The following is a 14018-nucleotide window of genomic DNA, read 5'->3' as shown; positions in this document are numbered from 1 at the left end:
GCGTGGTCAATGGCTCTTAATCACTAATATACTGGCTGAGCAGGATGCGTGGTCAATGGCTCTTAATCACTAATATACTGGCTGAGCAGGATGCGTGGTCAATGGCTCTTAATCACTAATATACTGGCTGAGCAGGATGCGTGGTCAATGGCTCTTAATCACTAATATACTGGCTGAGCAGGATGCGTGGTCAATGGCTCTTAATCACTAATATACTGGCTGAGCAGGATGCATGGTCAATGGCTCTTAATCACTAATATACTGGCTGAGCAGGATGCGTGGTCAATGGCTCTTAATCACTAATATACTGGCTGAGCAGGATGCGTGGTCAATGGCTCTTAATCACTAATATACTGGCTGAGCAGGATGCGTGGTCAATGGCTCTTAATCACTAATATACTGGCTGAGCAGGATGCGTGGTCAATGGCTCTTAATCACTAATATACTGGCTGAGCAGGATGCGTGGTCAATGGCTCTTAATCACTAATATACTGGCTGAGCAGGATGCGTGGTCAATGGCTCTTAATCACTAATATACTGGCTGAGCAGGATGCTGGTCAATGGCTCTTAATCACTAATATACTGGCTGAGCAGGATGCGTGGTCAATGGCTCTTAATCACTAATATACTGGCTGAGCAGGATGCGTGGTCAATGGCTCTTAATCACTAATATACTGGCTGAGCAGGATGCGTGGTCAATGGCTCTTAATCACTAATATACTGGCTGAGCAGGATGCGTGGTCAATGGCTCTTAATCACTAATATACTGGCTGAGCAGGATGCGTGGTCAATGGCTCTTAATCACTAATATACTGGCTGAGCAGGATGCGTGGTCAATGGCTCTTAATCACTAATATACTGGCTGAGCAGGATGCGTGGTCAATGGCTCTTAATCACTAATATACTGGCTGAGCAGGATGCGTGGTCAATGGCTCTTAATCACTAATATACTGGCTGAGCAGGATGCGTGGTCAATGGCTCTTAATCACTAATATACTGGCTGAGCAGGATGCGTGGTCAATGGCTCTTAATCACTAATATACTGGCTGAGCAGGATGCGTGGTCAATGGCTCTTAATCACTAATATACTGGCTGAGCAGGATGCGTGGTCAATGGCTCTTAATCACTAATATACTGGCTGAGCAGGATGCGTGGTCAATGGCTCTTAATCACTAATATACTGGCTGAGCAGGATGCGTGGTCAATGGCTCTTAATCACTAATATACTGGCTGAGCAGGATGCGTGGTCAATGGCTCTTAATCACTAATATACTGGCTGAGCAGGATGCGTGGTCAATGGCTCTTAATCACTAATATACTGGCTGAGCAGGATGCGTGGTCAATGGCTCTTAATCACTAATATACTGGCTGAGCAGGATGCGTGGTCAATGGCTCTTAATCACTAATATACTGGCTGAGCAGGATGCGTGGTCAATGGCTCTTAATCACTAATATACTGGCTGAGCAGGATGCGTGGTCAATGGCTCTTAATCACTAATATACTGGCTGAGCAGGAGGATGCGTGGTCAATGGCTCTTAATCACTAATATACTGGCTGAGCAGGATGCGTGGTCAATGGCTCTTAATCACTAATATACTGGCTGAGCAGGATGCGTGGTCAATGGCTCTTAATCACTAATATACTGGCTGAGCAGGATGCGTGGTCAATGGATGAGCAGGATGCGTGGTCAATGGCTCTTAATCACTAATATACTGGCTGAGCAGGATGCGTGGTCAATGGCTCTTAATCACTAATATACTGGCTGAGCAGGATGCGTGGTCAATGGCTCTTAATCACTAATATACTGGCTGAGCAGGATGCGTGGTCAATGGCTCTTAATCACTAATATACTGGCTGAGCAGGATGCGTGGTCAATGGCTCTTAATCACTAATATACTGGCTGAGCAGGATGCGTGGTCAATGGCTCTTAATCACTAATATACTGGCTGAGCAGGATGCGTGGTCAATGGCTCTTAATCACTAATATACTGGCTGAGCAGGATGCGTGGTCAATGGCTCTTAATCACTAATATACTGGCTGAGCAGGATGCGTGGTCAATGGCTCTTAATCACTAATATACTGGCTGAGCAGGATGCGTGGTCAATGGCTCTTAATCACTAATATACTGGCTGAGCAGGATGCGTGGTCAATGGCTCTTAATCACTAATATACTGGCTGAGCAGGATGCGTGGTCAATGGCTCTTAATCACTAATATACTGGCTGAGCAGGATGCGTGGTCAATGGCTCTTAATCACTAATATACTGGCTGAGCAGGATGCGTGGTCAATGGCTCTTAATCACTAATATACTGGCTGAGCAGGATGCCTGGTCAATGGCTCTTAATCACTAATATACTGGCTGAGCAGGATGCGTGGTCAATGGCTCTTAATCACTAATATACTGGCTGAGCAGGATGCGTGGTCAATGGCTCTTAATCACTAATATACTGGCTGAGCAGGATGCGTGGTCAATGGCTCTTAATCACTAATATACTGGCTGAGCAGGATGCGTGGTCAATGGCTCTTAATCACTAATATACTGGCTGAGCAGGATGCGTGGTCAATGGCTCTTAATCACTAATATACTGGCTGAGCAGGATGCGTGGTCAATGGCTCTTAATCACTAATATACTGGCTGAGCAGGATGCCTGGTCAATGGCTCTTAATCACTAATATACTGGCTGAGCAGGATGCGTGGTCAATGGCTCTTAATCACTAATATACTGGCTGAGCAGGATGCGTGGTCAATGGCTCTTAATCACTAATATACTGGCTGAGCAGGATGCGTGGTCAATGGCTCTTAATCACTAATATACTGGCTGAGCAGGATGCGTGGTCAATGGCTCTTAATCACTAATATACTGGCTGAGCAGGATGCATGGTCAATGGCTCTTAATCACTAATATACTGGCTGAGCAGGATGCGTGGTCAATGGCTCTTAATCACTAATATACTGGCTGAGCAGGATGCGTGGTCAATGGCTCTTAATCACTAATATACTGGCTGAGCAGGATGCGTGGTCAATGGCTCTTAATCACTAATATACTGGCTGAGCAGGATGCGTGGTCAATGGCTCTTAATCACTAATATACTGGCTGAGCAGGATGCGTGGTCAATGGCTCTTAATCACTTTCTTGTGTTTCTCTTTTAAATAGACCATAACACATTTATAAAGCATAAAGATATTAACAAGAGAATAACAGGGGTGACACTAATACAAAACACGCAAAGAAATGCACACAAACACACACACACACACACACACACTCTTACCTCCGAGGTCTGCAGGAGAGCATCTTTCTCAGTGAGCCGGTCTTCATAAGACAACAACAATGGAGATAAATACTTCATGTCCAGCTGGAAGACAGAAAGGATGAAAACAGACGTTAGAGTTTAGACACACAGAATCTCAATGTGTGTCCGGGAATCCCGTCCCAGCGCTGGTTTCCAGGACACAGATTCAGCCTCATCCTGGACTGGAAACTCAATGGAGAATCTCAATGTGTGTCCGGGAACCCCGTCCCAGCGCTGGTTTCCAGGACACAGATTCAGCCTCATCCTGGACTGGAAACTCAATGGAGAATCTCAATGTGTGTCCGGGAACCCCGTCCCAGCCCTGGTTTCCAGGACACAGATTCAGCCTCATCCTGGACTGGAAACTCAATGGAGAATCTCAATCTGTATCCGGGAACCCCGTCCCATCCTGCCTCAATGGAGAATCCTGGCTCCATAAATGGTTTCCAGGACACAGAAATTCAGCCTCATCCTGGACTGGAAACTCAATGGAGAATCTCAATCTGTGTCAGGGAACCCCGTCCATAAAAAACTTTACTCAAACATTTTCAGAAATCCTAACAAGCTAATTACTAAAGACTGTCAGAGGATCTCACAGGGAAATAGAGAGAGAGAGACAGAGAGAGCACCCACTGTAGTGAGTACATCAGATATCAGGGGAGGAGAGAGAGAGAACACCCACTGTACTGAGTACATCAGATATCAGGGGAGGAGAGAGAACACCCACTGTAGTGAGTACATCAGATATCAGGGGAGGGGAGTGAGTACATCAGAGGAGAGAGAGAGAGAGAACACCCACTGTAGTGAGTACATCAGATATCAGGGGGGGAGAGAGAGAACACCCACTGTACTGAGTACATCAGATATCAGGGGAGAGAGAGAGAACACCCACTGTACTGAGTACATCAGATATCAGGGGAGGAGAGAGAGAGAACACCCACTGTACTGAGTACATCAGATATCAGGGGAGGAGAGAGAACACCCACTGTACTGAGTACATCAGATATCAGGGGAGAGAGAGAGAGAACACCCACTGTAGTGAGTACATCAGATATCAGGGAGAACACCCAGTACATCAGATATCAGGAGAGAGAGAGAACACCCACTGTACTGAGTACATCAGATATCAGGGGAGAGAGAGAGAGAACACCCACTGTACTGAGTACATCAGATATCAGGGGGAGGAGAGAGAGAACACCCACTGTACTGAGTACATCAGATATCAGGAGGAGAGAGAGAGAACACCCACTGTAGTGAGTACATCAGATATCAGGGGAGGAGAGAGAAGAACACCCACTGTACTGAGTACATCAGATATCAGGGAGAGAGAGAGAACACCCACTGTACTGAGTACATCAGATATCAGGGGGGAGAGAGAGAGAACACATTCTAACATAACATTTAAGTCATTTAGGGCAGATGCCAATAGTGTTTTCTCTTATCCAGAGAGAAACACCCACTGTACTGAAAAATGTTGTCACATCAGATATCAGGGGAGAACACCCAGAGCTAGATCACATTCAGAAAAGAACACCTTGTTCATCTAAATCACTGTATACATCATGGGAGGATGTGATTGGTTGAGAGAGCGTCCATTACAGAACACCCACTGCAGTGAGTACATCAGATATCAGGGGAGGAGAGAGAGAACACCCACTGCAGTGAGTACATCAGATATCAGGGGAGGAGAGAGAGAACACCCACTGTACTGAGTACATCAGATATCAGGGGAGGAGAGATCCAGAGAACACCCACTGTAGTGATTTACATCAGATATCAGGGAGGAGAAAGAGAACACCCACTATTTTTGAAAATCTTCCTCTGGTTTGTCATCAAAAATAACTTTTTGAAAATCTTCCTCTGGTTTGTCATCCAAAGGGTCCCAGCTATAACATGTAGTGGCGTTTTGAAAATCTTCCTCTGATTTGTCATCCAAAGGGTCCCAGCTATAACATGTAGTGGCGTTTTGAAAATCTTCCTCTGGTTTGTCATCCAAAGGGTCCCAGCTATAACATGTAGTGATTTGCGTTTGAAAATCTTCCTCTGATTTGTCATCCAAAGGGTCCCAGCTACAACATGTAGTGGCGTTTTGAAAATCTTCCTCTGATTTGTCATCCAAAGGGTCCCAGCTACAACATGTAGTGGCGTTTTGAAAATCTTCCTCTGATTTGTCATCCAAAGGGTCCCAGCTATAACATGTAGTGGCGTTTTGTTAGATAAAATCCTTCCTTATATCCCATAAAGTCTGTTTAGTTGGCGCCATCGATTTGAATAATCCACTCGTTCAACATGCAGAGAAAGGAATCCATAAATCTACCGCTAAACTGTGTTAAAGCCCAGTTCAGATACGCAAGACGAGACAACAACGCGACTGTCTGTAGGAGTTTTAGAACAAAGTTTGCTCGATCTGAACGGTCCGGTTTTAAAAACGTCTCATGTCGTCGGCTGCAGTTTCCGACATTCAACAGGTCACATACCTTTAGCTAAAGTCTTGAGACGAGACGGATCCATTTGGACAATCAGAAACCAGTGAACTAATGTTCTGCACACAGCCAAGCAGCTAGCTAGCTAACCAAACAGAGATCTACATTTACATTTACATTTAAGTCATTTAGCAGACGCTCTTATCCAGAGCGACTTACAAAATTGGTGCGTTCACCTTATGACATCCAGTGGAACAGTAGTGCATCTAAATCTTTTAAGGGGGGGGATAGCTAGCCTAGCTTGCTGATATTCATCTGACAAGTCATAAAGTCTACACTGTTACACGTATTTCATGATACTCGTTTTGTTACAGTAACTTGCTATAACAAGTAGCAACTTTGTTTCATCACGTCGACGTAACGAGGAACCGTTATCGCGGAAATGGTCTCAACTGCACGTCTCGTCTCCTTGATCCGAATGCCCCGTCTTTCGTCAGCTGTTGTACAACACAACATTCTAAAACTAGCTAGTTTTATCTAATCTCGTCTCATGTCGTCTGTTGTCTCTGAACTGGGCTTTAAGGATTGCTAAGGATAGCAATCGGTTCGCAAATTACGTTCAGAGGTGCTAAGTAGTCTCGGCCAGCAAACGCCATTGGTGTGTCTGAGCCCTAAGGATCGCTAAGGATCGCTAAGGATCGCTAAGGATCACTAAGGATCACCAGGGATAGCTAAGGATCACCAGGGATAGCTAAGGATCACCAGGGATAGCTAATGATCGCCAGGGATAGCTAAGGATCGCCAGTGATAGCTAAGGATCACCAGGGATAGCTAAGGATCGCCAGGGATAGCTAAGGATCGCCAGGGATAGCTAAGGATCGCCAGGGATAGCTAAGGATCGCCAGGGATAGCTAAGGATCGCCAGGGATAGCTAAGGATCACCAGGGATAGCTAAAGATCGCCAGGGATCGCTAAGGATCGCCAGGGATAGCTAAGGATCGCCAGGGATAGCTAAGGATCGCCAGGGATAGCTAAGGATCGCCGGGATAGCTAAGGATCGCCGGGATAGCTAAGGATCGCCAGGGATAGCTAATGATCGCCAGGGATAGCTAAGGATCAACAGGGATAGCTAATGATCAACAGCGATAGCTAAGGATCAACAGCGACAGCTAAGGATTGCCAGGGATAGCTAAGGATCGCTGAGGGTAGCTAAGGATAGGGCTCATAATTCACTTGTATACATAGCAGAGGACAATGCCACTGTTTCTAGAGGAGGAATCCATGAGAATGTCTGAGTGACTGACCAGCCAGGGAGGAGCAGATCCTTTAAGTGGCAGGCCATGGGTCCTGGAGCTCTGAAAGACATGGACAGAAAACATTAGTACATCTATACATCCAGAACCACATTACTACAGTACATCTATACATCCAGAACCACATTACTACAGTACATCTATACATCCAGAACCACATTACATCTATACATCCAGAACCACATTACTACAGTACATCAATACATCCAGAACCACATTACATCTATACATCCAGAACCACATTACTACAGTACATCAATACATCCAGAACCACATTACTACAGTACATCAATACATCCAGAACCACATTACTACAGTACATCTATACATCCAGAACCACATTACATCTATACATCCAGAACCACATTACTACAGTACATCTATACATCCAGAACCACATTACTACAGTACATCAATACATCCAGAACCACATTACTACAGTACATCAATACATCCAGAACTACAGTACTACAGTACATCAATACATCCAGAACTACAGTACATCTATACATCCAGAACCACATTACATCTATACATCCAGAACCACATTACTACAGTACATCTATACATCCAGAACCACATTACTACAGTACATCTATACATCCAGAACCACATTACTACAGTACATCTATACATCCAGAACCACATTACATCTATACATCCAGAACCACATTACTACAGTACATCTATACATCCAGAACCACATTACATCTATACATCCAGAACCACATTACTACAGTACATCTATACATTCAGAACCACATTATATCTATACATCCAGAACCACATTACTACAGTACATCAATACATCCAGAACCACATTACATCTATACATCCAGAACCACATTACTACAGTACATCTATACATCCAGAACCACATTACTACAGTACATCAATACATCCAGAACCACATTACATCTATACATCCAGAACCACATTACTACAGTACATCTATACATCCAGAACCACATTACTACAGTACATCTATACATCCAGAACCACATTACTACAGTACATCTATACATCCAGAACCACAGTACATCTATACATCCAGAACCACATTACTACAGTACATCTATACATCCAGAACCACATTACATCTATACATCTGGAACCACATTACTACAGTACATCTATACATCCAGAACCACATTACATCTATACATCCAGAACCACATTACTACAGTACATCAATACATCCAGAACCACATTACTACAGTACATCTATACATCCAGAACCACATTACTACAGTACATCTATACATCCAGAACCACATTACTACAGTACATCAATACATCCAGAACCACATTACTACAGTACATCTATACATCCAGAACCACATTACATCTATACATCCAGAACCACATTACTACAGTACATCTATACATCCAGAACCACATTACTACAGTACATCTATACATCCAGTACATTACTATACATCTATACAGAACCACATTACTACAGTACATCTATACATCCAGAACCACATTATAGTTAGGGTAGTTATAGTTATAGTTAGGGAAGGTATAGTTAGGGTAGTTATAGTTAGGGTAGGTATAGTTATAGTTAGGGTAGTTATAGTTAGGGTAGTTCTAGTTCTAGTTAGGGTAGCTTTAGTTAGGGTAGTTATAGTTAGGGTAGTTATAGTTAGGGTAGGTATAGTTAGGGTAGTTATAGTTAGGGTAGTTATAGTTATAGTTAGGGTAGTTATAGATACCGCTTCTTTGCCCAGGGCTGTCTGGTAGTTATAGTTATAGTTAGGGTAGTTATAGTTAGGGTAGCTTTAGTTAGGGTAGTTATATATAGGGTAGGTATAGTTAGGGTAGTTATAGTTAGGGTAGTTATAGTTAGGGTAGCTTTAGTTAGGGTAGCTTTAGTTAGGGTAGTTATATATAGGGTAGGTATAGTTAGGGTAGTTATAGTTATAGTTAGGGTAGTTATAGTTATAGTTAGGGTAGTTATAGTTAGGGTAGTTATAGTTAGGGTTAGGGTAGGTATAGTTAGGGTAGTTATAGTTAGGGTAGGTATAGTTAGGGTAGGTATAGTTAGGGTAGGTATAGTTATAGTTAGGGTAGTTATAGTTAGGGTAGTTATAGTTATAGTTAGGGTAGGTATAGTTAGGGTAGGTATAGTTATAGTTAGGGTAGGTATAGTTAGGGTAGTTATAGTTATAGTTAGGGTAGGTATAGTTAGGGTAGGTATAGTTAGGGTAGTTATAGTTAGGGTAGGTATAGTTATAGTTAGGGTAGTTATAGTTAGGGTAGTTATAGTTAGGGTAGGTATAGTTAGGGTAGGTATAGTTAGGGTAGTTATAGTTAGGTTAGGTATAGTTAGGGTAGGTATAGTTAGGGTAGTTATAGTTATAGTTAGGGTAGGTATAGTTAGGGTAGTTATAGTTAGGGTAGTTATAGTTATAGTTAGGGTAGTTATAGATACCGCTTCTTTGCCCAGGGCTGTCTGGTAGTTATAGTTATAGTTAGGGTAGTTATAGTTAGGGTAGCTTTAGTTAGGGTAGTTATATATAGGGTAGGTATAGTTAGGGTAGTTATAGTTAGGGTAGTTATAGTTAGGGTAGCTTTAGTTAGGGTAGCTTTAGTTAGGGTAGCTTTAGTTAGGGTAGTTATATATAGGGTAGGTATAGTTAGGGTAGTTATAGTTATAGTTAGTTATAGGTAGTTATAGTTATAGTTAGGGTAGGTATAGTTAGGGTAGTTATAGTTATAGTTAGGGTAGTTATAGTTAGGGTAGTTATAGTTATAGTTAGGGTAGTTATAGTTAGGGTAGTTATAGTTAGGGTAGGTATAGTTATAGTTAGGCTAGGTATAGTTAGGGTAGTTATAGTTATAGTTAGGGTAGTTATAGTTAGGGTAGTTATAGTTAGGGTAGTTATAGTTATAGTTAGGGTAGTTACAGTTAGGGTAGTTACAGTTAGGGTAGTTACAGTTAGGGTAGTTACAGTTAGGGTAGTTACAGTTAGGGTAGTTATAGTTAGGGTAGTTATAGTTAGGGTAGTTACAGTTAGGGTAGTTATAGTTAGGGTAGTTATAGTTAGGGTAGTTACAGTTAGGGTAGTTATGGTAGGTATAGTTAGGGTAGTTATAGTTAGGGTAGTTATAGTTAGGGTAGTTACAGTTAGGGTAGTTATGGTAGGTATAGTTAGGGTAGTTATAGTTAGGGTAGGTATAGTTATAGTTAGGGTAGTTATAGTATAGTTAGGGTAGTTATAGTTAGGGTAGTTATAGTTATAGTTAGGGTAGTTATAGTTAGGGTATAGTTATAGTTAGTAGTTATAGTTAGTTATAGGGTAGTTATAGTTAGGGTAGTTATAGTTAGGGTTAGGTATAGTTATAGTTAGGGTAGTTATAGTTAGGGTAGGTATAGTTAGGGTAGTTATAGTTAGGGTAGGTATAGTTAGGGTAGTTATAGTTAGGGTAGTTATAGGTAGGGTAGTTTAGGGTAGTTAGGGTAGGTATAGTTAGGGTAGTTATAGTTAGGGTAGGTAGTTAGTAGGTATAGTTATAGTTAGGGTAGTTATAGTTAGGGTAGTTATAGTTAGGGTAGTTATAGTTAGGGTAGTTAGGGTAGTTAGGGTAGTTATAGTTAGGGTAGGTAGTTATAGTTAGGGTAGTTATAGTTAGGGTAGGTATAGTTAGGGTAGTTAGTTAGTTATAGTTAGTTAGGGTAGTTATAGTTAGGGTAGTTATAGTTAGGGTAGTTATAGTTATAGTTAGGGTAGGTATAGTTAGGGTAGGTATAGTTAGGGTAGTTATAGTTAGGGTAGTTACAGTTATAGTTAGTAGGTAGTTATAGTTAGGGTAGTTATAGTTACCTCTTCTTTGCCCAGGGGTCTAGCGTGTCTGGTAGCGGCTAGTTAGCTCCACGTTGAGGGCGATGGACAGTTAGTCGTTCTCGTCATCTTCAGACTGTCGTTCTCGTCTACCACCTCCTGGGCTTGCTGCCTCAGACTCAGCAGCTCTGCCTGTTCACCTACAGGGAGCTACAGTCAGTGTCTGGTCCACACAGGAAGTACAATGCAGAACACGAGTCTCTCCCTCCCTACCCAGTCTCTCACGGCCCCCCGTCTCTCCCCTCCCCCCGTCTATCCTCCAGTCTATCCCCTTCTCCCCCAGTCTCTCACGGCCCCCAGTATCTCACGGCCCCCAGTATCTCACGGCCCCCAGTATCTCCCCTCCCCCCCCAGTCTATCCCCTCCTCCCCCCAGTCTCTCACGGACCCCAGTATCTCACGGACCCCAGTATCTCACGGACCCCAGTCTCTCGCCTCCTCCACCCCAGTCTCTCACGGCCCCAGTCTATCCCCTCCTCCCCCAGTCTCTCACGGACCAGTCTCTCACGAACCCCAGTATCTCACGGACCCCAGTCTCTCGCCTCCTCCCCCCCAGTCTCTCACGGCCCCAGTCTATCCCCTCCTCCCCCAGTATCTCACGGACCAGTCTCTCACGGACCCCAGTATCTCACGGACCCCAGTATCTCGTGGCCCCAGTCTCTCCCCTCCTCCCCCAGTCTATCCCCTCCTGTCTCTCACAGCCCCCAGTCTCTCACGGCCCCCAGTCTCTCGCCTCCTCCCCCCAGTTTCTCCCCTCCTCCCCTCCTGTCTCTCCTCACCTCCAGTCTCTCCACGGCCCCAGTCTCTCCCCTTCTCCCCTCCAGTCTCTCATGGCCCCCAGTCTCTCCTATCTGTCACGGCCCCCAGTCTCTCACGGCCCCAGTCTCTCCTATCTGTCACGGCCCCCAGTCTCTCACGGCCCCAGTCTCTCCTATCTGTCACGGCCCCCAGTCTCTCACGGCCCCCAGTCTCTCACGGCCCCAGGGGTTTTCTCTCCTTGTCCCCCTTCCACCCCACCTTAGGTCCTCTCCCCTCTTGCCCCTTCACCCCCCAGTATCCACCCCACCTGCTGTAGGGCCAGGGGCCTTGCTGAGTTCCCGCTCCAAACTCTGGACCCTCTGGTGGCTCCTCTGCAGCTGCAGGCTCTGTTCTGTACACCTCTGCTCCAGCACCCTCCTGTCTGCCCCCAGGGCCTGGTTCTGCTCTGTTAAAGACCGAACCATCTCCTTCTGCATGTCCAGCACCTCTCTGTAGGCACTGCTGGCCTCTGAGTGTGACAAGGTGCATGGCACAGCAAGACACAACACACACAGACAGAGAAACAGAGACACACAATGACAGAGACACACAATGACAGAGACACACAGACAGAGACACACAGACAGAGAAACACAGACAGAGAAACACAGACAGAGACACAATGACAGAGACACACAGACAGAGACACACAGACAGAGACACACAGACAGAGACACACAGACAGAGACACACAGACAGAGACACACAATGACAGAGACACACAGAGACAGAGAGACACAGACAGAGAGACACAATGACAGAGACACACAGAGACAGAAAGACACAGACAGAGACACAGACAGACACACAGACAGAGACACACAGACAGAGACACACAGACAGAGAGACACAGACAGAGACACACAGACAGAGACACACAGACAGAGAGACACAGACAGAGAGACACAATGACAGAGACACACAGAGACAGAAAGACACAGACAGAGACACAGACAGACACAGAGACACAGACAGACACACAGACAGAGACACACAGACAGAGACACACAGACAGAGAGACACAGACAGAGACACACAGACAGAGACACACAGACAGAGACACACAGACAGAGACACACAATGACAGAGACACACAGAGACAGAGAGACACAGACAGAGACACACAGACAGAGACACACAGACAGAGACACACAGACAGAGACACACAATGACAGAGACACACAATGACAGAGACACACAGAGACAGAGAGACACAGACAGAGAGACACAGAGACAGAAAGACACAGACAGAGAGACACAGACAGAGACACAGACAGAGACACACAGACAGAGACACACACAGACAGAGACACAGAGACAGAGACACACAGACACACACAGACAGACACACACAGACAGAGAGACACAGACAGAGAGACACAGACAGAGACACACAGACAGACACACAGACAGAGAGACAGAGACACACAGAGACACACAGACAGAGAGACACAGACAGAGAGACACAGACAGAGACACACAGACAGAGACACACAGACAGAGACACAGACAGAGACACACAGACAGAGAGACAGACACAGACAGAGACACAGACAGAGACACACAGACAGAGAGACAGACAGAGAGACAGAGACACACAGACAGAGAGACAGACAGAGACACACAGACAGAGAGACACAGACAGAGAGACACAGACAGAGACACACAGACAGACACACAGACAGAGAGACAGACAGAGACACAGACAGAGACACACAGACAGAGACACACAGACAGAGACACACACAGAGACACACAGACAGAGAGACACAGACAGAGACACACAGACAGAGACACACAATGACAGAGACACACAATGACAGAGACACACAATGACAGAGACACACAATGACAGAGACACACAATGACAGAAACACACAGACAGAGACACACAATGACAGAGACACACAGAGACAGAGAGACACAGACAGAGAGACACAGACAGAGACACAGACAGAGACACACAGACAGAGACACACACAGACAGAGACACAGAGACAGACAGAGACACACAGACAGAGAGACACAGACAGAGACACACAGACAGAGACACACAATGACAGAGACACACAATGACAGAGACACACAATGACAGAGACACACAATGACAGAGACACACAATGACAGAAACACACAGACAGAGACACACAATGACAGAGACACACAGAGACAGAGAGACACAGACAGAGAGACACAGACAGAGACACAGACAGAGACACACAGACAGAGACACACACAGACAGAGACACAGAGACAGAGACACACAGACACACACAGACAGACACACACAGACAGAGAGACACAGACAGAGACACACAGACAGAGACACACAGACAGACAC

General features: G+C 44.8%; 1 pseudogene; it reads right to left on the bottom strand.

Moving 5' to 3' along the window:
- LOC135565182 (centrosomal protein of 89 kDa-like) overlaps positions 1–12153 on the bottom strand; it is a 210997-nt pseudogene extending 198844 nt beyond the window's left edge.
- Positions 12154–14018: the final 1865 nt, after the last annotated feature.

The sequence above is a fragment of the Oncorhynchus nerka genome, linkage group LG27 (genome assembly GCF_034236695.1).
Source record: "Oncorhynchus nerka isolate Pitt River linkage group LG27, Oner_Uvic_2.0, whole genome shotgun sequence".
Taxonomy (NCBI): Eukaryota; Metazoa; Chordata; class Actinopteri; order Salmoniformes; family Salmonidae; genus Oncorhynchus; species Oncorhynchus nerka.
This window is presented reverse-complemented; position numbering and strand designations above follow the sequence as displayed.